The sequence below is a fragment of the Gorilla gorilla genome, chromosome 8 (genome assembly GCF_029281585.2).
Source record: "Gorilla gorilla gorilla isolate KB3781 chromosome 8, NHGRI_mGorGor1-v2.1_pri, whole genome shotgun sequence".
Taxonomy (NCBI): domain Eukaryota; kingdom Metazoa; phylum Chordata; class Mammalia; order Primates; family Hominidae; genus Gorilla; species Gorilla gorilla.
This window is the reverse complement of record NC_073232.2, coordinates 91,510,816-91,535,340: the sequence shown is the minus strand read 5'-3', so window position 1 is coordinate 91,535,340 and position 24,525 is coordinate 91,510,816. Positions and strand designations below refer to the sequence as shown.

Genomic DNA, 24,525 nt, shown 5'->3' with positions numbered 1-24,525 from the left:
GCTCACTGCAAGCTCCACCTCCTGGGTTCAGGCCATTCTCCTGCCTCAGCCTCCCGAGTAGCTGGGACTACAGGCGCTTGTCACCACGCCAGGCTAATTTCTTGTATTTTTTAGTAGAGACAGGGTTTCACCGTGTTAGCCAGGATGGTCTCAACAGTCTCCTGACCTCATGATCCGCCCACCTTGGCCTCCCAAAGTGCTGAGATTACAGGCATGAGCCACCGCGCCCAGCCTATTTTTTTTTTTTTTTTTTTGTAAAGATGGAGTCTCCCTATATTTCCCAGGCTGATCTTGAACTCCTGGCCTTAAGCTATCCTCCTGCTCTGGTCTCCCAAAGTGCTTAGATTATAGGCATGAGCCACTGTGCCCAGCCTCCTAGCCCTTTGAATTAAATGGCTAATTCTTCAGGCAAAAAGTTTTATCAGAAATAAAACCTTAGTACATTTTCATAGGTTTTAATGTGCTATATATTCCCTGCCATTTAATTCCAAAATTTCAAAATTTCCATTGTGAGTTTATCTTACAATTATCAGTTGTTTGTCACTTTGACTTTTAGTTTTCAAACTTGTGCTGTTAATTTTTTTGGAGAGGAAGATTCTATTTCTTTTTATTATTAATTTCTAACATTGTTGTAGGAATCTGGTGTAAGACGTGGGATGTGTGCATTGCAACTCTTTGTCCCAGTTGATACCTGCTGCCTAATCGTAATTATTATGTCCCCTTTTACCTCAAATGTGTCCCAGTTGTGCACAATATATTATATGGTTATGGTTTGTGTGCATGTGTGTGTGTCTGTGTGCATGTCATGGTCTCATTAAAATCTCCTCTATCGAGAATAACTTTTTTGTCTACTTGACCTATCAGTTTAAGATGGAAGTGTGTTAAAATCTCCCACTCTGATTTTAATTCAATTTCATATCTCCAGTCTTGCCCTCTTACCTGAACTCCAGACTCTTGTGTCCTTCTTGTACCCTCTTGTACCTCTACGTCACACCTTCAAGGGCCTGTCTGATAAATCTAAAATGTAACATGTGCAAACAGAATTCTTGATTTTTCTTGCAAATAGCTCTTTGCTCAGGGATCCACCTCTCAGGAAGTAACACCTTCTTTTGTCCAGTCATTCAAGCCCCAAATCTTGTAACCATCTTGTCTTTCTCTTGATTTGTTCATCAAATCAACAAACACATCTTCGGGGGTTGGGGGCTTTAAGAGAGGTTGATTAATGGATACAAATATATAGCTTGATAGAAGAAATAAGACCCCGTGTTTGATAGATCCGTATGGCGACTAGTTTAAAACAATCAATTGTATATTTCAAAATAGCTAGAAAAGAATAATTCAAATATTTCTAGCTTAAAGAAAAATGTTTAAGGTGACAGATATCTCAGTTACACTGATTTGATCTTACAAATTATAGGAATGTATTAAATGATCACATGTACCCAAAAATATATACATCCATTATGTATCAATAAAACATAAAATTATATAAATAAAATAAAAAATAAGGCCAGTTGTGGTGTCTCACGCCTGTCATCCCAGCACTTTGGGAGGCTGAGGTGGGTGGATCACTTGAGATCAGGAATTTGAGACCAGCCTAGGCAACACAGGGAAACCCTGCCTCTACTAAAAATACAAAAACTTAGCCAGGCATGGTGGCACATGCTTGTAATCCTGCTTACTTGGGAGGCTGAGACAGGAGAATCGCTTGAACCCAGGAGGTGGAGGTTGCAGTCAGCCGACATCGCGCCTTTGCACTCCAGCCTGAGAAACAGTGAGACTTTGTCTCAAAAGAATATATATATGTATATATATGTGTTTGTGTGTATATATATATATGTATGTGTGTGTGTGTGTATATATATATATATATAAAACAAACAAAAGCATTCTGAAGATGATAACCCAAATTTTTACAGCCACTCTAGCCTAAATCACCCTTACTTTGCCAGAATAACCTTCTGACTTGCTTGCTGTCTCCTCTTTTGCCCTAATCCCTACCATGTATTCACTATTCTTTGATAATGCAGATAGTCCGTGATAATTTTACTCTAAGTCCAGACAAGGTAGCTCATACCTGCAATTCTAGCCCTGAGGCCAAGGTGGGAGGATTGTTTGAGCTCAGGAGTTTAAGGCTGCAGTGAGCTATTATTGCACCACTCCACTCCAGCCTGGGCAACAGAGTGAGGCCCTATCTCTTAAGAAAACAAATTTTTAACTCTAAGTCAAAATTCTCAATGACCTTCTATCATGTTTATAATAAAATAAAAAATCATTTCCATACCTCTACTATTTAGGGTATACAATGAACTATGACAGCAAAAATCCAAAAGAATTTACTTCTCTCTTACATCATAGCCTTCTCAAATTCCATGCTATTTTAGTCCACTATTTTTATATTTATCGTGTGTGTGTGTGTGTGTGTGTGGGTGGGTGTGTGTGTGTTGAGGAGGGTTGGCCCCTGAAACAGACGTTATTATTGCTTTATAGAGTCAATGTTAGATACCCATGTAAACAATTTCTTTGTTCTACATTCTTTCTTGTGTGTCAAACTTTTCCTTTGGAATTAGTCTAAATTATTTCTTTAGAAGATCTTTTAGTAAGGGTCTGTTGAGGGTAACTCTTGGTTTTTGTCCAGAAAAAGTCTTGATTTCACATTTATTCTTAATAGGTTTTTTAGGGTATGACACATAATTTCTATTGTATGGAATGATATATGAAGATACGATTCCACGGTATTCTGGCATCTAATTGTTACTGCTGAGAAGCCAACTTTCAGTCTAATTGTCCCTTTGATGTCGTTTTCTTTCTGGCTGCATTTAACATCTTCTCTTTGTCTTCTACAGACTCATTATAATGCCTCTAAGTATGAATTTGTATTTATTCTACTTGAAGTTTATTATAGAACACTACCAGGATTACATCTTAATATTAGTTGTTGGTTCTAGATTTTTTGGGTCATTTAGGTAGCTTGTATTTAGTCATAACTGACATGACTACCAGCTAGTGGTTAATTTTCTTTTCTTTTTCTTTCTTTTTTTTTTTTTAATACAGAGTCTTGCTTTTGTCTCCCAGGCTGGAGTGCAGTGGTGCGATCTCGGCTCACTGCAACCTCCACCTCCCAGGTTCAAGCGATTCTCCTGTCTCAGCCTCCCGAGTAGCTGGGATTACAGGCATGTGCCTGCACACCTGGCCAATTTTTGTATTTTTAATAGAGACAAGTTTTCACCATGTTGCCTAGGCTGGGTGTGAACTCCTGGCCTCATGTAATCCGCCCCCCTCGGCCTCCCAAAGTGCTGGGATTGCAGGGGTGAGCCACCGTGCCTGCTCCCCAGCTAGTGGCTAACTTTCAAAGACTGTTTTTATTCTCTGCTTAGTGTCAAATTTAAGACAGGCAAGTTTCCTTGCTGTCTGCCTCTACAGTGTGGGATTTCTCCTAACTCATCCTTTTAGGTAGGGTCCCAACTCTGGAAATGTCGTTTAGAATCCCCATCACGAGAAGACCCTAAGTTTTGTCTCTTTTCCCCTGATCACTATATGGCCATTAGAGCAAAAATGTTAGGTTATTGGCAGATGCCTTCAGGATAACTTTTTAATTTTTTTGCAGGAACTGAATTATTTTCCTTTCCAGAGTTCTATATGGACTTAACTAAATAAGCAACTAAGAAAAACATAATTTTTAATCAAGAAATGCCTGTGGATAATTATAAGATGTTCTTGAAGGTACATACTGTTTTCTTTTCTTTTCTTTTCTTTTCTTTTTTTGTAAGATGGAGTTTCGCTCTTGTTGCCTAGGCTGGAGTGCAATGGCGTGATCTCGGCTCACTGCAACCTCCGCCTCCCAGGTGCAGGTGATTCTCCTGCCTCAGCCTCCCAAGTAGCTGGGATTACAGGCATGCGCTACATGCCTGGCTAATTTTGTATTTTTTTAAGTAGAGATCAGGTTTCACCATGTTGCTCAGGCTGGTCTCAAACTCCTGACCTCAGGCAATCCACCTCCTTCGGCCTCCCAAACTGCTGGGATTACAGGCATGAGCCGTCGCATGCAGCCTTACTCTTTTTATCAGAATTTTATATTCCATATTGTATCTTCAACATTTTGTTTGTATTTGCACATGTCAGGAAAATTTAGATTGCTCATGAATTCTTTACCTGAGAGTGTTTCAGATATATACACACATGCACACACACACACACACACACACACGCATACACATAGATATATGCATTCATGTTACGTAGCATATATAGCTATATATATATAGCATTATATATAGCATATATAGCATTATATATAGCATATATAGCATTATATATAGCATATATAGCATTATATATAGCATATATATAGCATTATATATAGCATATATATAGCAATTATATATAGCTATGTATAATTGCTATATATATAGCATATATAGCTATATATATATATAGCTAGATATTTATATATATACAGAGAGAGTTTTTTGGGTCATTAGGTAGGTTTTATATATACATATAAAACATTAATGCATTATACATTATTAGGGATAAAGCATAGGAAATCAGTAATATCAGTGATTTAACTGCAAAGAAATGCCAGTTTCTTATTTTTCAAAAACACATTTACTTTCAAGATTATTGGAGGCTTGAAAGGCAATTACAGGGTATCCTAATGTACCTTTCAAAAACAACTGACTACAGAGTACAGTAGTATTGATTTCAATAGTAAAGGACAGCCTTCCATCTTTAATATGTCAAGGAGACAAAAAGTTATTCATGATAGAGGAGATTTTACTGAGACAATTACATACATGCACACACACACATGCACATCTCCTTTGGAATCAAACTGAGCAGTGTTTTTATACCAAGCATTTATACATATAAGGATTATAATTTTATATATTAATATCTCACTTTTGTTGACAGAATATTCTTATAGAGAAGAGTATAGTATTTCAAAAACAAGAGCAAGACAACAGGTCCTGGCATTTGGCTTTAGACTTTTCACCTCATCTGTGATGAAGGCTGAATTGAATTAAGGATTTTCTGCACAAGCTAAATGGGTACATTAATAAAAGTAGATATGTACGTATAATTACCGTGCTAAGGGGCTGATTATCCTGGGTTTGCAGGAAGAACTGCAGAGTTTATTCCCAAACTCAATGGCAGAAGCAGGGTTTGTGCCGCAACTGGAGATAAGAATCTCGAGCTGAGAGGCACATGTGTTCCCAAATCCCTGTGTTATCCCACGCCAGAGAACTGCATTTGGGTCCTTTTGCACAGGCTGAGTGGGTAGTGGTGTCCGATGCTAGAAAGTCTAATGTATGGACTGATTGCTCATGTCCACCCAGTGCATCACCCTGCTCCTAATAAGATTGTAAGACTCCTTACCGTGATGCTCTTCCAGGAGTACACATATTGTTCAAGAGAGCTCTACATGCTTGCGTATGTTGCTTGTAGTACAAATTGGTGCAATTTTAGAGATGATGATTTAGAATTTTCAATCAGATTTTGAAATAAATACATCTTTTCATCCCAGCCATTCTACCAGTAGATAGTAGCAAAACATTGAAAATGACCTAAATGACCATCAATAGATAATTGGGTGTATAAAATATGGTTCGGCTATACATTACAACAAATGAGGCATCTCTAAATATATTAATTATGAAAAGACTTTCAAGTGATTTGTTCACTGAAGGAAGTGGGCTGCAATACACTATGTGTTGGCATTTGTATAACAGAGTATATATACATATATGTATATTTCAAAATGCATATGAGAAATTGGCCAACAGTGATTGTCTCATTAAAAGAAAATTCTTTATGACTGCAAGACAGAGGAAGAAGGGAGCCATTAATCTCTGACCCATCTGAATACAAATTATGCAGATGTATATTAATTCCCAAGTACCTGGAGAAATTTTAGATATATTTTTATTAATTTCTAATTTAATTCTATTTTAGTAAGAGAGTATGTTGTGTAAGATTTCAATATTTTGAAATGTATTGAACTTTGTTTTATGTCCCAGCATGTATGATCCATTTTAGTGAACATCCATGTACTAGAGGTTGTGTTCTGTAAATATCAATTTAGGTAAAGATGATTAATAGTGTCATTCAGATATCTTCTGTATACTTACTATTTTTTCATCAATTAAAGAACTAGATAATAAGTTTGGGGTTAAAATTTCTTTTTTTTTTTGGAAGTGGATGGTTATTTTATTTTTTCATAGGTTATTGGGGTACAAGTGGTATTTGATTACATGAATAAGTTCTTTAGTGGTGATTTGGTGCACCCATCACCAGAGCAGTGTACACTGCACCCTATTTGTAGTCTTTTATCCCTTGCCCCCCTCCCACCCATGCCCACAAGTCCCCAAAGTCTATTGCATCATTCTTATGCCTTTGCATCCTCGTAGTTTAGCTCCCACATATCAGTGAGAACATACGATGTTTGGTTTTCCATTCCTGAGTTACTTCACTCAGAATAATAGTCTCCAGTCTCATCCAGGTCGCTGCAAATGTTGTTAATTCATTCCTTTTTATGGCTGAGCAGTATTCCATTGTGTGTGTGTATGTGTATGTGTGTATATATATACACACATACACACACACACATATATATACCACAGTTGCTTTATCTGCTCATTGATTGATGGATATTTGAGGTGGTTCCACGATTTTGCAATTGTGAATTGTGCTGCTATAAACATGCGTGTGCAAGTATCTTTTTCATATAATGACTTATTTTACTCTGGTTAGATACTCAGTAGTGGGATTGCTGGATCAAATGGTAGTTCTACTTTTAGTTCTTTAAGGAATCTCTACACTGTTTTCTATAGTGGTTGTTCTAGTTTACATTCCCACCAGCAGTGTAGAAGTGTTCTTTCATCACTGCACCCATGCCAACATCTACTGTTTTTTGATTTTTTGATTATGGCCATTCTTGCAGGAGTAAGGTGGTATCGCATTGTGGTTTTGATTTGCATTTCCCTGATCATTAGTGATGTTCAGCATGTTTTCATAAGTTTCCTTTGTTCATATGTTTGTTGGCCATTTATCTATCTTCTTTTGAGAATTGTCAATTAATGTCCTTAGCCCACTTTTTGATAGGATTATTTGTTTTTTTCTTACTGATTTTTTTGAGTTCATTGTAGATTCTGGATATCAGTCCTTTGCCAGATGTATAGATTGTGAAGATTTTTCTCCCAGTCTGTGGGTTGTCTGTTTACTCTGCTGACTGTTCCTTTTGCCGTGCAAAATCTCTTTAGTTTAATTAAGTCCCAACTATTTATCTTTGTTTTTATTGCATTTGCTTTTGGGTTCTTGGTCATGAAATCCTTGCCTAAGCCAATGTCTAGAAGGGTTTTTCTAATGTTATGTTCTAGAATTTTTATAGTTTTAGGTCTTAGATTTAAGTCCTTAATCCAGCTTGAGTTGATTTTTGTATAACTTGAGAGATGAGGATCCAGTTTCATTCTCCTACATGTGGCTAGCCAATTATCCCAGCACCGTTTGTTGAAAAGGGTGTCCTTTACTCACTTTATGTTTTTGCTTGCTTTGTTGAAGATCAGTTGGCTGTAGGTATTTGGGTTTATTTCTGGGTTCTCTATTCTGTTCCCTTAGTCTATGTGCCTATTTTTATACCAGGACCATGTTGTTTTGGTGACTATGGACTTATAGCATAGTTTGAAATCAGGTAGTGTGATGCCTCCAGATTCGTTCTTTTTGCTTAGTCTTGCTTTGGCTATGCGGGCTCTTTTTTGGTCCTATATGAATTTTAGAATTGTTTTTTCTAACTCTGTAAAGAATGACAATGATATTTTAATGGGGATTGCATCGAATTTGTAGATTGCTTTTGGCAGCATGGTCATTTTCACAATATTGATTCTATCCATCCATGAGCATGGGATGTGTTTCCATTTGTTTGTGTCATCTATGATTTCTTTCAGCAGTGTTTTGTAGTTTTCCTTGTAGAGGTCTTTCACCTCCTTGGTTAGGTATCTTCCTAAGTATTTTTTTTTACAGCTATTGTAAAAGGGGTTGAATTCTTGATTTGATTCTCTGCTTGGTCACTGTTGGTATATACAAGAGCTACTGATTTGTGTACATTAATCGTGTATCTGAAAACTTTGCTGAATTCTTTTATCAGTTCTAGGAATTTTCCAGAGGAGTCTTTAGGGTTTTTGAGGTAAATGATCATATCATCAGCAAACAGTGACAGTTTGATTTCCTCTTTACCAATTTGGATGCCCTTTATTTCTTTGTCTTGTCTGATTGCTCTGGCTAGGACTTCCAGTACTATGTTGAAAAGCAGTGGCGAGAGTGGACATCCTTGTCTTGTTCCCGTTCTCAGAGGGAATGCTTTCAACATTTCCCCATTCAGTATTATGTTGTCTGTGGGTTTGTCATAGATGGCTTTTATTATATTGAGGTCTGTCGCTTACATGCTGATTTTGCTGAGAGTTTTATCATAAAGGGATGCTGGATTTTGTCGAATGCTTTTTCTGAACCTATTGAGATGATCATGTGATTTTTGTTTTTAATTCTGTTTATGTGATGTATCACATTTATTGACTTGAGTATGTTAAACCATCCCTGCATCCCTGGTATGAAACCCACTTGATCATGGTGGATTATCTTTTTGATATGTTGTTGGATTCTGTTAGCTAGTATTTTGTTAAGGATTTTAGTGTCTATGTTCATTAGGGATATCAGTCTGTGGTTTTCTTTTTTAGTTATGTCCTTTCCTGGTTTTGGTATTAGGGTGATGCTGGCTTCATGGAATGAATTAGGGAGGGTTCTATCTTTCTCTATCTTGTGAAATAGTGTCAAAAGGATTGGTACCAATTCTTCTTTGAATATCTGGTAGAATTCTGCTGTGAATTCATCTCATCCTGGACTCTTTTTTGTTGGTAATTTTAAAGTTACCATTTCAATCACGCTGGTTGTTATTGGTCTGTTCAGGGTGTCTAATTCTTCCTGATTTAAGCTAGGAGGGTTGTATTTTTTCCAGGAATTTATCCATCTCTTCTAGGTTTTCTAGTTTATGTGCGTAAAGGTGTTCATAGTAGTTTTGAATGATCTTTTGATTCAGTGGTGTCAGTTGTAATATCTCCCATTTTGTTTCTTAATGAGGTTATTTGGATTTTCTCTCTTCTTGGTTAATCTCATTAATGGTCTGTTTTATTTATCTTTTCAAAGAAGCAGTGTTTTGTTTCATTTATCTTTTGTATTTTTTTCATTTCAATTTCATTTAGTTCTGCTCTGATCTTGGTTATTTCCTTTCTTCTGCTGGGTTTGGGTTTGGTTTGTTCTTGTTTCTCTAGTTCCTTGAGATGTGACCTCAGAATGTCAGTTTGTGATCTTTCAGTCTTTTTTGTTTGCTTTTTTTGTTTTGTTTTGTTTTTTTTGAGACGGAGTCTCACCGTCACCCAGATTGGAGTGCAGTGGCGCAATCTCGGCTCACTGCAACCTCTGCATCCCAGGTTCAAGTGATTCTCCTGCCTCAGCCTCCTGAGTAGCTGGGATTACAGGTGCCCACCACCTCTTTCAGTCTTTTTGATGTAGGCATTTGGGGCTATGAACTTTCCTGTTAGCATTGCCTTTGCTGTATCCCAGAGGTTTCGATAGGTTATGTCATTATTGTCGTTCAGTTCAAATAATTTTTTAATTTCCATCTTGATTTCATTTTTGACCCAGTGCTTATTCAGGAGCGGGTTATTTAATTTTCGTGTATTTGCATAGTTTTAAAGCTTCCTTTTGGAATTCATTTCCAGTTTTATTCCACTGTGGGTTGAAAGAGTGCTTGATATAACTTCATTTTTCTTAAATTTATTGAGGCTCGTTTTATAGCCTATCATATGGTCTGTCTTGGAGAAAGTTCCATGCACTGTTGAATAGAATGTATATTCTGCGGTTGTTGGATGAAATGTTCTGTATATATCTGTTAAGTCCATTTGTTCCAAGGTATAGTTTAAATCCATTGTTTCTTTGTTGACTTTCTGTCTTGATGACCTGACTAATGCTGTCAATGGAGTATTGAAGTCTCTCACCATTACTGTGTTGCTATCTCATTTCTTAGGTCTATTAGTAATTGTTTTATAAATTTGGGAGCTCCAGTGTTAGGTGCATGTATGTTTAGGATTGTGATATTTTCCTATTGGACAAGGCCTTTTACCATTATAAAATGTCTCTCTTTGTCTCTTTTAACTGCTGTTGCTTTAAAGTTTGTTTTGTCTGATATAAGAATAGCTACCCCTCTTGCTTTTGGGGTCTGTTTGCATGAAATGCCTTTCTCCACCCCTTTACTTTAAGTTTATGTGAGCCAGATGTGTTAGGCGAGTCTCCTAAAGGTTGCAGATAGTTGATTGGTGAGTTCTTATCCATTCTGCAGTTCTGTATCTTCCAAGTGGGGCATTTAGGCTATTTACATTCAGTGTTAGTATTGAGATGTGAGGTACCATTGCATTCATCATGCTATTTGTTGCCTGTGTACCTGGTTTTTTGTTTTTTTGTTTTTGCTTTTTAAATGATATTTTTGTTTTATTGGTCCTGTGTGATTTATGCTTTAAAGAGTTTCTGTTTTGATGTGTTTCAAGGATTTGTTTCAAGATTTAGAGCTGCTTTCAGCAGTTCTTGTAGTGGTGGCTTGGTAGTGGCGAATTTTCTCAGCATTTGGATGTCTGAAAAAGACTGAATCTTTCCTTCATATATAATGCTTAGTTAATTCTTGGCTGATAATTGTTTTGTTTGAGGAGATTGAAGATAGGGCCCCAATCCCTTCTAGCTTGTAGGGTTTCTGCTGAGAAATCTGCTATTAATCTGATAAGTTTTCCTTTATAGGTTACATGGTGCTTTTGTCTCACAGCTCTTAAGATTCTTTCCTTTGTCTTAACTAAGATAACCTGATGACAGTGTGTCTAGGTGATGATCTTTTCACTATGAATTTCCCAGGTGTTCTTTGTGCTTCTCGTATTTGGATGTCTAGGTCTCTAGTGAGGCCAGGGAAGTTTTCCTCAATTATTCCCCCAAATATGTTTTCCAAACTTGTAGATTTCTCTTCTTCCTCAGGAACACTGATTATTCTTAGGTTTGGTCGTTTAACATGATCCCAGACTTCCTGGAGGCTTCGTTCATATTTTCTTATTCTTTTTTCTTTATCTTTGTTGGATTGGATTAGGTCAATTCGAAGACCTTGTCTTCGAGCTCTGAATTTCTTCTTCTACTTATTCAATTCTATTGTTGAGGCTTTCCAGGGCATTTTGCATTTCTATAAGTGTGCCCAGCGTTTCCTGAAGTTTTGATTGTTTTTTTCTTCATGCTATCTGTTTCCTTGAATATTTCTTCCTTCACTTCTTGTATCGTTTTTTGGACTTCCTTGCGTTGGGCTTTGCCTTTCTCTGGTGCCTCCCTGATTAGCTTAATAACTAACCTCCTGAATTCTTTTTCAGGTAAATAAGGGATTTCTTCTTGGTTTGGATCCATTGCTGGTGAGCTAGTGTGATTTTTTGGGGGAGCTGTTAAAGAGCCTTGTTTTGTCATATTACCAGAGTTGGTTTTCTGGTACCTTCTCATTTGGATAGGTTCTGTCAGAGGGAAGGTCTAGGGCTGAAGGCTGTTGTTCAGATTCTTTTGTCCCACAGGGTGTTCCCTCGATGTAGTACTCTTCCCCTTTTCTTATGGATGTGGCTTCCTGTGAGCCAAGCTGCAGTGATTGTTACCTCTCTTTTGGGTCTAGCCACCCAGCAAGTCTATCCAGCTCCAGGCTGGTATTGGGGGTTGTCTGCACAGAGTCCTGTGACGTGAACTGTCTACGGGTCTCTTAGTTGTGGATACCAGCACCTGTTTCGGTGGAGGTGGCAGGGGGGTGAAATGGACTCTGTGAGGATTCTTAGCTTTGGTGGTTTAATGTTCCATTTTTGTGTTGGTTGGCCTCCTGCCAGGAGGTGGTGCTTTCCAGAGAGCATCAGCTATAATAGTGTAGAGAGGAACCGGCAGTGGGTGGGGCCCTAGAACTCCCAAGAGCATATGCCCATTGTCTTCAGCTACCAGGGTGGATAGAGAAGGCCCATCAGGTGGGGTCAGGGTCAGGCGTGTCTGAGTTCAGACTCTTCTTGGGCAGGTCTTGCTGTGGCTGCTGTGGGGAATGGGAGTGAAGTTTCCAGGTCAATGGAGTTGTGTACCTAGGAGGATTATGGCTGCCTCTGCTGAGTCATGGAGGTTGTCAGTGAAGTGGGGAAAGCCAGCAGTCACAGGCCTCACCCAGCTCCTGTGCAATCTGAAAGGCCAGTCTCACTCCCACTGTGTACCCCCAACAGCCCCAAGTCTGTCTCCAGGCAGTGGGTGAGCCAGGCTTGAGAACTTGCCCCCAGCTACCCACCTCCAAGCTGCAAAAGAACAGGGCTTTGGTTCTTCTCCCATCTGTGGAGTCTGCACACTGGATTCGCACCCTACCCTGAATTCTGGCCAGGAGGCTTCTTGTCTGGTTCAAACTGTTACAAAGTTCAGCTGGAGACTTCCTTCTTGCTGTGGCGTTTTCCCTTGCACCTCTGGCCACCCTCCAGAAGGGTCCCTGTGGTGCCAGGCAGGAATGGCCTGCTTGGGGACCCAGTGAGCTCCCAGGGCCTTTCCTGCTGCTTCCTCTACACCTGCATTTTGCTCGGCTCTCTAAATTGACTCAGCTCCAAGTAAGGTTGGAAACTTCTCCCACAAACTAGACCTTCATTTTCCCCATTAGGGAGGTGTGTTTGGGAGTGGAGGGTGTCCGTTTCCCACTTCTGTAGTTTGGGCAGTCACAGTATTTGGGGTGTCTCTCAGGTCCTTCAGGAGCAATCCGATGCTAAACGTGTAGCATCGTGCTAAAATCAAAATTGATCTCTGTTGCAGTGGTAAAGCTCCCCCTTGGCTCCCCAAGAGTTATTGCTATGCTGGGTCTAACTGCGCTTTGTCTCCAGTCTCCCAAAATGCAGAAAAGTGAGGAAAACCAGAATCCCGAGTTCATGTAACTTTTATGCTGCTAAAAATCTTTCTAAGTTTCAGGAGGAAGTAAACACCCAAGCATATTTACTTGCTTTTTGTGACACTTCCCTAAGATTTATTAGGCTTCTTCCAGTTTGGGGAACTTCTGTTTCTACATGATTTGGTGAGATTTGATATATTTTTCAGGACTGACCCCTAAAGAGAATTATTGCTTGGGTGCAAAATTTGAAAGAGCCAAGTAAGAAGACAAGCTTTCCAGAGCAATTGCCACCATATTTTTTAGCTCTGTATTCCAGAAACACAAGATTGTCATATAAGAAACACAAGTAAGAGATTTTCTCCAATAACAATAACATCAAAACTCCCTTAGACTGCAAAAAATTAAACAGATTATAATTAAGAAAATATTTTAAACAAAATCCAGCTGTTAATCTAAATGCTGATGTTTTTCCTGTTTATAATAGTCTGGATTGAAAAGACTCAAGAAGAATACCTCAGGGTAGAATAAAAACTTATTAAGCTTATCATTTTCACCTAAATTTTCCTGAGCAGAGGTGCATTCTGCTTGGTTGATATAATTGTCATAATAACAGTAAAAGGAACAAAGGAGGCTCTATTTAAACCGATAATTAGAACTTAGCTAATATCATCTGGAATATTTTGTAAGTTCAAATATTTACTGTAGGAATTAATTGATTGGAAAGCCCTATTAAATGAAATTTAATAATATTTATTTTTAAGTAAATTTAAGTAAAATGTATTTTTAAATTATACAAATAATATAGATTCATTTAAAAAAAGTTAGAAAGTTTAGATAACCAAGGAATATGAAAGTATAAGAGTAAGCTTACATATTACTGATTCCCGGTTTGTCACCCCAAAATGCCCTCAAAAGAAAGATCACATAAATACTATCTGGGGGACAAAATTAGACAAGTCTTTAAATTAGGAACAATGCCAACTGTACTGTACAAATGTCACAGAATTCCTGCTGCATACATTACAGTTTGGATCAAGTGAAGGAAGATGGGAGAGTCACGGGTCTTTTCCTTTTCTAAGAAAGCAGTGCAGTATTTTTGGAAGTAAGAAAAAGACATTCTGTTGATGAGGGAGGGGAACAACACTGCAAAGGATGCATCTGGAAGCATCCATGGATCACTGGGGAGTCTCACATACTGTGGTCCCATCTTCCTGCTGGAGATCATGGAGAAGCTAAAGTGTGTAAGAGGCAGTGATAGAAGGAAGAACAAATGCTTCTTTTCTACCATTTTTCTAGTATCTGGTGACTTCTTTGAAGCATGGGGCTGTTTAGTACTAGGGGATGTCCCCAATCTTCAGGGGCTGAGTCGTTAAGATAAGAAATAGACCAGGAAAGAAACTAGATGAGATTTACTTGGGGCTATTTCTAGACCTTTGAACTAGCATTAGCAAAGGGAAAAACTAGGAGGAAAGTTATGAATACCCTTATCAAATGAAAGCCTATATTCACTACAATTTTTTTTAATCTGAAACTTTTCATTATTTTTATTTTTTATGAACAAGGCCTTGCTCTATTGCTCAGGCTGGAGTGTAGTGGCACAATCATAGCTTACTACAGCCTGGAACTCCTGGGCTCAAACAATCTTCCCACCTCAGACTCCAGAGTATCTAGGACTACAGGCATTCACCCCTAGGCCCAGCTAATTTAAAACATTTTTAAAGAGACGAGGTCTTGCTATGTTGCCCAGGCTGGTCTTAAACTCCTGACCTCAACTGATCCTCCTGCCTCAGCCTCCCCAAGTGCTGGAATTACAGGCATGAGCCACCATGCCTGGCCCTGGTTTTAAAAAGTCATTGAAATTCTTGGTGGCTGGTTAATGCAGAGAGACAATTGAAATCATAGTCCTCTCTTCTTGGTAGACATCATACACCACCAGCATGCTATAATGGCACCAGGAACATCATTACAGGAAACCAAACAAGCGAAAAACATACAATAACATCAAAAACAGAAATAAAGTTGCCAAAGGCAAATTCCAGCGCTGGTTGGCCCCCATGATACTCATATCCACCTGTACGACTCAGACTATGGAATGTCAAGAGACAACAATGTAAATCTGCATCTTTCAGGTCATTTTAAAATTAGTTTTGGATGTGTAATACACATGTTTAAAAAATTCACAAGCTAAAATAATCATTTTAATGATGAGAAATTATCATTTTTCTCTTTATTACTTTTTAATTATAAAAATAATATATACTTGTTATAAAAAAACTCAAACATTTAGGAGGAATCAAGGTAAAAAGTTAAACTATATTAGTTCCCTATTGATGGAGATCATGGAGAAGCTAAATTCTGTAAGAGGCAGCGATAGAAGAAATGCTTCTTTTCTACCATTTTTCTATTATCTGGTGACTTCTTTAGTCACCATATAAATTACCATAAACCTGGTGGCTTAAAGCAACTTGGATTCATTCTTTTTACAATTCTGAAGGCCATTAGTCTTTAGTGGAGTTCCCGGGGCCAAAATCAAAAAGTCAATCAGGCAGCACTCACTGGGGGCTTTGGGGAGAATCCATTTCCTTGGCTTTTTCATCTTTTGGGGGATATCCTCATTCCTTGGCTTGTGGTCACACCACATCACCTCTCCTACCACTGATCTCAGTGTCACCTCACTTTCTCTTCCTTGTAAAATCTCCCTCTGCCTACCTCTTATAAGGATCCTTGTGATTACATTTAGAGCCCACCCAAAGAGTCTCTCCCCAGCTCAGGATCCTTAACTTAATCATATCTATAAAGTCACTTTTGCCACATATGATAATATATTGACAGGTTCTGGGGATTCGAATGTGGACATTCTTGTGGGGGGCATTATTTAGTCTTCCACATGAGACCTCCTCCACTTATTCCAATTCTGCCCCATCCCTCTACTCAGAGCAAACCACTATTAACTTTTAGGGTTGTATCTCAATACCTTTGTTAAGTTACACGTCTATATTCCCACATGACTTTAGGGCTCCTCTGCAGGTGCATAGAGCAACCAAGAATCAAGCGTTCAGGAATTTGTAATTATGTCACCTGGAGAGCCATGCAAATGTAACATGTGTCCAAAATGCACTCAAATTATAAGCACTACAAAAAAATTAAGATGAAATTCTTGCCCAATCACTGCTAAGTGGACCACAAAAGCATTTCAATTCATAATATTATTTTATTTTACTTCTCAAAATAGGTCCCAGTCCTATTCTCTGTAGGTCTCAGAATAACCAAAGAGAAGTAAATCCCTGTTTCCAATGAAAGCACAATGGAGGGGAGAGACGTGGGAAGGGCAGGTCCTAATTCTGAAGCCAAAAGGATGTGGGAAAACCCAAAATATTAAACTGCGATCAGCACCGTGGCACACATTTTGCGTTTTCCTTTGACCCTGTTGTCCAATAAATGAATGCTTTTAAAATTTTTATTTTAAAATAAAATATTTTATTTTGTTCTTAAAATACTTCATTTTAGGGAGCACAATTTGATTGGGCCATGTAGTAGGTCTGGTGATATTTCAATAAAAGGATCTCTTTTAGCTAACTGAGGGGAAAACCGGGAGAAAAATGATTCCTAAGTGGAGTTAAGATTCACATTAGGGCCGGGCACAGTGCTCACTTCTATAATCCCAGCACTCTGGGAGGCCACGCCTGCAGATCATGTGACGTCAGGAGCTGGAGACCAGCCTGGCCAACATGGTGAAACTCCATCTCTACTGAAAATACAAAATTAGCTGGGCATGGTGGCACATGCCTGTAATCTCAGCTACTTGGGAGTTTGAAGTAAGAGAATCATTTGAACCTGGGAGGCAGAGTTTGCAGTGAGCCGAGATCATGCCATTGCACACCAGCCTGGGCAACAAGAGCAAAACTCCATCTCAAAAAAAAAAAAAAAAAAAAAAAGAGATTCACGTTAAGCAGATTGTGGTGGCTCCTGCCTGGAATCCCAGCACTTTGGGAGGCCAAGGCAGGAAGATTACTTGAGGCCAGGAGTTCAAGACCAGCCTGGCAACAGTGAGACCCCCATCTGTACAAAATAAATAAGTAAATAAATAAACAAAATAAAATAAAATAAAAAATAATTACTTTCGTGGAGTTCACTAATCCTGGTTGTCTTCTGGTTTCTATTTCTCCTGATTTATTTTCCTTTGGTGAGAGAATCTCTGATCTTTTGGCCAAAGACATGACTACTCAGAATAAAGTCTACATGGCTTAGTCTCCCTTGGTAGGTACTTCTACATAAGTGATTTTTGTCAAAAAGATTCAAGGGCAAGTAGTGCACAAAATTTCCAGTATGTGCCTTCCTCCCTTCCTGTATCCTACTAAAATATAAACCTGACAGCAAACCGTCTTGGACCATGTCATGAGGACAATGCTGTATGGATAGCAGAACAACAAGATAGAAACAGCCATGGTCCCTGGTAACTCTGAGGAATAGAGCCCCTTGAGCGGCTTAATTCTGGACTCTTCTGCAAGAAAGGAAATGAAACTCAGTTTGGTTTAAGTCGCTTTATTTCATGTCTCCATTGCATGCATCCAAACTTAAATCCTAATAATCCCTGGACATTTAATTTTTGACATATTATAATTAAATCAAAGTAGAAAGCAGTCACTCCTTGTCAGTTACTGAATGAAAATCCCCAGATGTTTCTAGCCTGCTGAGAGTTATCTTCTACCAAACATCAGGAGGTCTGGGAGTCAGGTCCATTGGCTTGGGGGAGATGAAATTTTATAGGATTGACGTAGTAGTGGTGTGGCAGATAAACTTAAAGGTGGTCCCACGACCCCTTCCTCTTGGTATTCAGGCCTTTGTGTAATTGTTTTGTTCTTAGGTGTAGATCAGACCCATGACTTGCTCCTAAACAACAGAATATGGCAAATGGAATGGCACGTCATTCCCATGATTATGTGATGTTATATGACTGTGTCTTGCTAGCTGGCTGGCTCCACAGACATTCTCTCTCCCTTGCTGGCTGTGAAGAAGCAAGCTGCCAGAACTCCTAAAGCCACATGGAACTCATTGCTGCCAAAAGGAATTGGGAAGCAAATCCTTCCCTAGCTGAGCCTCCAGTTGAGAGCCAGTCCTGGCCAACACCTTGAATGTAGCCTTGTAAGACATTCTGAGGAGGACCAAGCTATGCCGTGTCCAGATGTGTGACCTGCAGAAACTCTGAGGTAATAATTGTGTGCTGATTCAAGCTCCCATGTTTGTAGTAATTTCTTACGCAGCATAGAAACATAGACTACAAATGTCTGGAAAAGAATAGCATGTGGCTTTTTAGCCAACCTGCGCGTGATTTCAAGGGAGCAGGAGATTTTAGAGGCAATTAGTCTTATAAAGGTTATATGAGTCCATTTTGCACTGCTATGAAGAAATAGCGGAGACTGGGTAATTTTACAAGGAAAATAGGCTTATTTGACTCATGGTTCTGCAGGCTGCACAAGAAGCATGGTGCCAGCATCAATTTCTAATGCGGGCCTCAGGACACGTACAGTCATAGTGGAAGGCAAGAGGAGCCGGATGTGGCACACCTTAAGAGAGGAGGCAAGACAGAGGGTGCAAGAAGTTCCAGAATCTTTAACTACCAGATCTTATGTGAACTTATGACTGTGGGGAGGGCACCAAGCCATTCATGAGGGATCTGCCCCCATGACCTCCCACTAAGCCCCACCTCCAACCCTTGGGATCACATTTCAACATAAGATTTGGAGGGGAAAAATATTATCATTATTAATATCTGAATTCTATTAGAGAGGAAAGGGAAATTTTCCCACACGCTAAACATTCTAAGTTGACTAGAGAAAGATAAGGACGTATATAGAGTAAATTTCTAAGACCTATACTATTTTTAAAACCTGGTGGGATTTGGGACAACGGTGAAGAATGAAGCATATCAATAACAAAGACATCCTGTTTTCACTTTTATCAAAAAGGATAATGATGAGAGATATTGGTACCCAGAGTAGGATAGAAATATACTTGATGAGAGTAAAATATTTCGTAGAGATGTCAAGAATGAGAGATATGTGTCAGTTTAAATTTTGTTTTAACTACAGGTATTTTGACTATGAAGCTAACCTTTTCCTTTTCCAAAATGGAAGCATGCCTTCTGAAAGGGAAATTGTTAATTACATGTGCATAGATATGGACTCATCGGGAGCTAATTATTTAAATAGAAATGCTTGGAGGTTTCAAAAATATTTGTTTATTGGGATTGTAAACTTGTGGCCTTAAAAATTGATGAGAGATAGTTCCTTCTGATTTTGGCAGGCTCCTTTCTCTAAAATTAACTGGATAAATCATATTATAGAGAAAAAATATAGATGCCAGAGAATACAAACAACACCCACAAAGGAGAAACTCCTATGGAAATGGAAGAAAGTTTTGAAATGAGGTGGTGCTTATGGTTTGTGGATGGGTGCCTAGTGGCTAGGGTCTGAGGCAGAGGGTATCTGGGCTATGAGGGGTTTAAAGAAAAGTTTGTAAAATTCAGTTCTTGCCGATCGTTCTTTGCTGTGCAATTATTATTGATAACTGCTTCCTGCAGAAACCAGTGACAAAGATCCAAAGGTGGTACACACACCTATCAGGTGAGGAGTTTGGAAAAAATCTGGAGACTGTGTAGCCCTGGGAGCCACACTCTCCCACTTCCCACTATTATACTGCCATCATTCTTACCTGGGTCGCACCGGCAGAGATTCTGATGTAACTGACCTAGGCTGATGACCTCAGCATCATCGTTTTCAGAGCTTGCCAAGTGATTCTAACATGCAAGTCTTGATCTGAAGGTGTTGCTTAGTGACAAAGGAGGGTGATTAATTTTGGTTTTATGATGCCTGAGACTTTCTACCCTAAGGCTCATGCCTGTTCACTCCTTGTACTCACTTCAGATGAGAGATCCAAGTGTGGGTTTCTGCAGGCGTTTGAGCCCTTTCTCAGCATACCCTATATGATATCCCTGGGAGAGAATTATTTCATTAGCCAAAATAATGAAATATTTATGGAACTTAATTATCTTCAAAGAAAAACAACAAACCAAAGATCCCTGGAAGTATTAGAACACATGGATGAAAATATTTAAATAAATTTATTATATAGATTAAAAGACATAATGGACAAAACATGGACATACTGGACAATATTTGGAATCACATTTCAACTTAAGATTTGGAGAGGATAAATATCTAAACTACATCAGAGGGGAAAGAGAAATTTTCAATATGAAACAGAAACACAAAAACAAAGGAACCTAGTACAAATATTAGGTATGAAAAATTAGATAATTAAAATAAGAAACATAGAAGATGGTATAAATAGTAGAATGGATACAGATGAAGACCCAACTGATGAGCTAGAACAGATGGAAAAACCATCCCAAGAAGAAAATAGAAGACAAAGAAATAGAAAATACAAAAGAAAAGTTAAGAGATATGGAGAATAGAAGTAGAGGTGCTAACTTTTACAGAAAAATGATTCCAGAAGGAGAGAAAAATAATGATGGAGAAAAGAAAATATTTAAAGATGCAACGAGGAACTTTCTCCAGAATTAAAGAAATAGGCAAGACTTCAGATTGTAAAGACTCCTAACGTACCAAACAAGAGACAAAAGGAAAAAGGTGTTTGATAGACTTTATTTCCCTAAGTACTGATTACAGGATTACAAGTGTGAGCCACTGTGCCAGGCTGAATGCATACATTAAAAAAAATGCTGAAAGTTAATGAGTCAGGCAAAATAAACCATCAAAATAAATCAAAGAAAGTGCAAAAGGGAAAATTAGTATTTTACAGCTGTGAAAATAAATTAACTACAGCCGCATACAATAATGTGAATAATAATTTGGTCATGTTCAGTGAAAAACGACTGTATTTAGCATGATACTTTTTTTTTGCTTTGCTTGCTTATTTGTTTTTTATTATGGTAAAAATCATTTCACAAAAAATTTACTATCTTAATCTTTTTTTTTCTTCATGCATGTTCTGCTTATGTATTCTATCTCGACCATTATAAGTATCCATTTCAGTAGTAAGTATAGCCCGTTGTTGTGAAACAGCTCTTGAGAACTTTCTCATGTTGTCAATCTGAAACTCTATACCTGTTAAACAACAACCTCTACTTTTCCTTTACCCTTTAGTCCCTGGTAACTGTTTTATTCTGTTTCATTGAATTTGATTTTAGATACCTTATATAAATAGAATCATATAGTATTTGTCTTTTTGGAGTGGCTTATTTCACTTAGCATAATGTTCAAGGTTTATTCATGCTGTAACATGTGATAGAATACCCTTTTTTATTTTAATTATTTTTATTTTTAGTAGAGATGGGGTTTTGCCATGTTGCCAAGGTTGGTCTTGAACTCCTGAGCTCAAGCGAACAGCCTCCCAAAGTGCTAGGATTACAGGTGTGAGCCACTGCGCCCGGCCCCATTCTTTTTTAAGACTGAATAGTATTATATTGCATGTAGGTACCGCATTTTTAAAATCTATTCCATCTGTTGATGGACATTTGTGTTGCCTTCACCTCTTGGTTATCATGAACAATATTGTTACGAGAATGAAATATATATTTTTTAAGTTCAAAGAACATACAAAACTATTTATTTTAGTCATCAGATAAAAATATCCTAAGAAATTAACAGAATGCTAAATAGAAAATTCAGGGTGATTGGTCATTTGGGAGCAGGACTTGAAGGCTGGGGAATGAAATGAAGAGATGTGATGATCAGAGTTATGGCTCTCCAATTGGCCAGCCACTCATGACTATTTATAATATTATAATAAATACATATGTAAGCAAATAACATAAATTAAAAAGAATTATGCATGAACCAATGAAGACAGTGTACCATAAACCAAAGGTTTTGATTTATTCAGTTGTGTTCACCTGAGATTCATTAGCAAAACAAACACAGATGTCTTCTGTGATATGTATCTGTTTGTATGTGCTCAGGAAAGTGGCGAATAATTTGTTCAATTTATTTTTTAATTCATAAAATTCAGAGTATATTGTTTTTTATTGTATTTTCAATGGATTTATTCAGGTATAATTGTGCACATATGTAAAATGAACAATTTCATCAGTTTTAACATATTTATACACTCATGAAACCATCAGTACCATCAAGATAAAGAACATAGCCATAATCCCCAAAAGGTTTTTCCTGCTCCATTCTAATCCCTCCCTTCTGATCCTCCCTATCACCCCAGGCAACCACTGCCATGTTTCTTGTTCGTATAGATTAGTTTGCATTGTCTAGAATTTTATATAAATGAAATAATATATACTTTTTTTGGTCTGGCTTCTTTCACTCAGAATAGTTATTCTGAGATTTAACAATCTTATTGTTGCGTGTATCAATAGGCCATTCCTTTTTATTGGTGGGTGGCATTCCATTCTGTGCACATAGCAGCTTCTTTACCCATTCACCCTTTTAATTTAGCCATTTTAGTAGGTGAGTAATGGTATCCCACTGTAGTTTTAATTTGTGTTTCCCTAATAACCAATGATAGTAAGCATCTTTTCATGCGGCTATTTGCCATCAGCTTATCTTCTTTGGTGAAATGTCTGTTGAAATTTTATGAGTTTTTTTCATCGAGATATTTTATTTTTGAAGATTGACAGGTCTTTATGTATTTTAGGTACAAGTCCTTTATCAGATATGATTTGCAAGTCTGTAGCCTTTTTATACTCTTTTTTCTTATTTCATGTCACATGTTAACACCCATCTTTATGCTCTCAATAGTGTATTTTGAAGAGCAGAAGTTTTAAATTTTGATGAAGCCCAATTTATCAATTTATACTAATATGGATTGTGCTTTTTGGTATCTTATTGAAGACATCTTTGTCTAACCTAAGGCCACATACATTTTCTCCTATGCTTTCTTCTAAAGGTTTTATAATTTTAATTATGTTTCCATCTTTTTCCCTGGGTGTTGGATTCAAAGTGTGGTAAGAAGAATTCTAAGATGGCCCCAATGATTTCTGCTCCCTGGCATTATGTCTGTGATTATATCATGGAATATTGCAGAAGGGATTTTGCAAATGTAATTAAGGCTACTAATCAGTTGATTGTGAGTTAATAAAAAATGAGATTATCTGGGTGGGCCAAACCCGATTACCTGAAGTCTTTAAAAGCAGAGCATTTTCTCCAGCTAGTTGCAGACTAGGAAGTCAGGGATGTAAAGCATAAGATGGACTTGATGTGCGGTTGCTGGCTTGAAGTTAGAGCAGACCACACATCAAGGAAATGAGGACTTAAATCCTAAACTGGAAAGAACTGAATTCTATCAACAGAAGTGAACCTGAAAGCTGATTCTCCCCCAGAGCCTTTGATGGGAATTCAGCCCAGCTGACACCTTGATGTCCACCTTGTGATACCTTGAGAAGAATCCCTGCCCCACCATGCTGAACTTTTGATCTACAAAACTGTGAGCTAATAAATGGATGTTGTTTTAAGCAGCTAAGTTTGTGGTAATGTGTTACACAGCAATAGAAAACTAACATACATGGTTATTTATATTATTGTAGCTATATCTTTTACATATGCTGTAAATATTCTTTAGTGTGATTTTATTATCTAATAAACTTTTTCTTAAAAAAAAGAGAAAGCCAGAAAATAAGTCTCTTGACTTCAGTGGGCCTTCTGAACAGTGCAGGTGTAAAAAAGGGGAAGGGAGGGAGTATGAAAAGAATGTAAAGATTTGCCATGCTCAGTAATGATGATATGCATTCAAGACATATCATGAGTTATGGGTCATGCCCAAAGCCTTTTAATAATATGTCTTTTATTAGATGACATAAAGTTACCAGCAAAGATTATAACATTGAGCCAAGAATGCATACTAGTATTTATGGAGGCCCAGAATTTGGAAAATGATTCAGTCCTGTTTATTCTATGTAATGATGTTATTTTTGTACTAAACATGAGGGTTGTAAAGGGATTCTATATGTTAGTTTAAATGTGTAAATATTTCTCTTATGGCATCCTTATGTACACTGACCATGAACATTTTATTTTATGGTGGGCTTGAATTAAATCCATTACAATCAAAGAAGGCATCCGAACCTGGAGTGAGGCTGGCATGGCTGCTAGCATCCTGAATCCATCAGGCACGGAATTGCTACGAGTAATATGAGTGAAATAAGGACATAAAACCCTGGGGCCTTAAGAAGGCAACTCCACTGACTCCAAGAAAACATTTTAACAGATGTTATATGCATGGCACCAAATAAATAAGACCTGATGTAAGTAATCAGCCACAATATGGCATTTGGATACTGAGGTATTTAAAGTTTGGGACACTACTGTAACTTAAATACATGCCTAAAATTGGCCCCTTCCCTTCCCATTCATTTTCTCTCATACCACCATGAGATTAAAATCACTGAGTTTATTTCCTCTGAGCCTAACAGTCATAAAACATCTTCTTTATTTTCAACTTGCTTGTTTTTGATCTCCTGTGATGGTTAATCTTGTGTTTTAACTTGACTGGGCCATGGGGTGACCAGATATTTGGTCAAACACTATTTTGGGTGTTGCTGT

At 37.9% G+C, this 24,525-nt stretch overlaps 1 long non-coding RNA gene across 1 annotated transcript in view; it reads left to right on the top strand.

The window, feature by feature from the left end:
* Window positions 1–23,539, top strand: part of LOC129524930 (uncharacterized) — a 29,086-nt gene extending 5,547 nt beyond the window's left edge. The window contains exon 3 of the long non-coding RNA XR_008668909.1: window positions 23,277–23,539. This is a non-coding gene — a long non-coding RNA (uncharacterized lncRNA). The remainder of the gene's footprint in view (window positions 1–23,276) is intronic.
* The last annotated feature ends 986 nt before the right edge of the window (window positions 23,540–24,525 follow it).